The following is a 3,233-nucleotide window of genomic DNA, read 5'->3' on the forward strand; positions in this document are numbered from 1 at the left end:
TGATTATCTTGGTTGTGAAGATCTTTTCTGTATAGTTCTTCTGTGAATTCTTGCCACCTCTTCATAATATCTTCTGCTTCTGTTAGGTCCATACCATTTCTGCCCTTTATCAAGCCCATCTTTGCATGAAATGTTCCCTTGGTATCTCTAATTTTCTTGAAGAGATCTCTAGTCTTTCCCATTCTGCTGTTTTCCTCTATTTCTTTGCAGTGATCTCTGAGGAAGGCTTTCTTATCTCTTCTTGCTATTCTTTGAAACTCTGCATTCAGATGCTTGTATCTTTCCTTTTTTACTTTGCTTTTCGTTTCTCTTCTTTTCACAGCTATTTGTAGGGCCTCCTCAGACAGCCATTTGCTTTTTTGCATTTCTTTTGCATGGGGATGCTCTTGATCCCTGTCTCCTGTACGGTGTTACGAACCTCCGTCCACAGTTCATCAGGCACTCTGTCTATCAGATCTAGTCCCTTAAATCTATTTCTCACTTCCACTGTATAATCATAAAGGATTTTATTTAGGTCATATCTGAATGGTCTAGTGGTTTTCCCTACTTTCTTCAATTTAAGTCTGAATTTGGCAATATATGTGTATCTCCAAGACTCTGTGGAACAACCCTCCTCCCAAAAGTCCCCTTTTTCCTGTTTGTAGTAAAGCTTAAGCCTCCTAGGTCTTCCCTAAATTCCAGTGAAGGATTTAATCAGTAAAGTGAGAAAATGTGGAAACAAAGGACAATTCATTCAAGACAAATAATAACTGTCAGCCATGAAACAAAGTTAAGGACCTTTAGTGCCTCCTCAAGGTAGAAATCTGAGATGGTATTCCGCAGTATTCTGAGCAATATCCTTGAGTTGTTTTGCAGTCATTAAAACCCCTGCCCCACCATTTGGATGAAATTAACTACATTCTGACTACCAGTAGGTAGACTCTAGACTCCAGACTGGTTGGAACTAGAAGATTGGTGATTTTACTCAGAAACAGCACCTTGTTACCTCACCACAACCAATCAGAAGGATGCCCACAAGCTGATTACACACCCTTCAACCCTGTCCCTTATTTTGCTTTCAAAAATCCTTCCCTGAAAACCGTTAAGGCAATCAAGTCTTTTGAGCAAGAGCTGCTCATTCTTGCTTTGGCCCATGTTGGATGCTCTGCAATAAATGCTGTACTTTTCCTTATCACAACCTGTTGTCACTGGGTTCTAGACTGGTTTTACTTCTCAAGGACAAGTCGACTCAGGTTTGGTCTGATCATCTATACATTTCCTAGGTGGCGCTAGTGGTAAAGAACCTGGCTGCCAACGCAGGTTCTGGTTTGGAAAGATTCCCCAGAGGAGGGCATGAAAACCCACTCCAGTATTCTTGCCTGGAGAATCCCATGGACAGAGGAGACTGGCAGGCTACAGTACATGGGGTAGCAAAGACTCGGACATGACTGAAGTGACTTAGTATGCATGCATATAAAAAAAGAGGGGAGGGGGAGAGAAATTACTAATACACAGGTTTTTAGATCTAAAGAATTTAAAAGATCTAGAAAAAACATTTTACTTCAGAAAAAAATTGAAAACTAGCTCTTATTTGAATATTGCTTAAGTGGAAATATTTGTCTTCTTGGTTTCAGGTTGAACAAATGTAAACTATGAAATATTAGGTAAATTCTAGAGATGTTGCTAATGTGTTAGCTCTTCTAAAGTTATCTGTGTTTTAGAAGGAAATTCCTGCATTTGTAGTTACTTTAAATTACTGATAGATTTAGAAATATTGGACTCAGTGTATAAGAACTGGACTTTGAATCATACTTTAAAATTATAGAGTGATTAATTCAGAGAAGTATCACAAATGTGATACTGAGAATTGGTTTGCATTCTGATTGGAACTTAAGCAGATATAAAAATGAGGAAGGACCTCCCCAGAGAAAACAGTAGCCTGTGGGAAGATACAGGTTGTTTAAAGAGCCGGATGATTTGAGAGAGGATGTAAAGAGATGCTGCAGGTGGGCTTGGAGATATAAGTTGAGGCAAAAAGAAGAAAGGTTCATTTGCTTGGATGTTTGGGTTTTATCTTGTAAGTAACAGAGTGTCAAAGAGGTTTGTAAGCATGGTAAATGGAGATCAAATCTGTTTTTTAGGAATATAGTTAAGAAGAAACAACAAATAATAAAGGGGAAAATATGTGAAATTCAATATAGTGTTCTTTGGCTGAAGCACAGGTGAGAAATTATGATTTTTTTTTTCAAGTAAATCAATGAAAGTAAGACTAGATAAAATCAGAATTCCTGAAGTGTAATAAGTCAGGTTCTGCACTCTTTGCAACAAATCTCTTTGGATTTGAACATAGAGCCTGAGAAGAGCAAGAAAATTACCTAAATTTTTTTAGTTTGGAAAACCAGTGGATTAGACAACATTATTCAAGACTGAGACAACTTGACTGATGATTCTGAAAAGTCAAATCTCTATGGTTAACATTACCTATTTTCTTTTATCAGTTTTATTTTATTTATCCCTGTTTTATGCCCACCTCTATCTGTAAGGTTGCGGAATATTCCTCTGTCCTTTGGAAACAGAGAGATGGACATGGACCCAGGAGCATAAGAAAGAGTCCAGTGAGAACTGTGAGATCAGTAATAAAGCACTAGGTAGTGACAAAGAATAAAGACATTACTTCTGTTTGCTCCTGTACTGGGTCTATGTCTCTGCAGTTAAATTGTGAGCTCCTTGAGATCAGGAGCTGGGTGTTATTCATCTTTGAATTTGTGAACCTAGCAGTGTCTTGATCCCTTGTTGACATTCAGAAAATGTTTATTGACTAGGTGAGGTGAAGTCGCTCAGTCGTGTGCGACTCTTTGCGACCCCGTCACCGTGGACTGTAACATACTAGGTTTCTCCGTCCATGGGATTTTCCAGGCAAGAATACTGGAATGGATTGCCATTTCCTTCTCCAGGCTATCTTCCTGACCCAGGGATCGAACCTGGGTCTCCTGCATTGGAGGCAGACGCTTTAACCTCTGAACCACCAGGGAAGCCTTATAGTAAATACATTAACAGAGAAGGTTTTGTACACAAAACTTCAGTAAAAGTACTTGTTAATCTTTCATTTTCTTATAGCCTAATAGAGAGACAAGGTGAGTTGAAAACAAATTCAGTTTTGAAAGAATTAGAGCAAAAATAATTCAGAAGAAATATATTTTTTTGTATGGACAAATCTGTGAAATGAGAATTGGTTTAACCAGGTACACCTCTGA

At 38.3% G+C, this 3,233-nt stretch overlaps 1 non-coding gene across 1 annotated transcript; it reads right to left on the reverse strand.

Annotated features, from left to right (window-relative positions):
- Positions 1-2,938: 2,938 nt before the first annotated feature.
- TRNAW-CCA (transfer RNA tryptophan (anticodon CCA)) lies at positions 2,939-3,011 on the reverse strand. Its single transcript has one exon. It is a non-coding gene; the product is annotated as a tRNA-Trp (tRNA).
- Between the last annotated feature and the right edge of the window lie 222 nt (positions 3,012-3,233).

Source organism: Budorcas taxicolor, chromosome 1 (genome assembly GCF_023091745.1).
Source record: "Budorcas taxicolor isolate Tak-1 chromosome 1, Takin1.1, whole genome shotgun sequence".
Lineage (NCBI taxonomy): Eukaryota > Metazoa > Chordata > Mammalia > Artiodactyla > Bovidae > Budorcas > Budorcas taxicolor.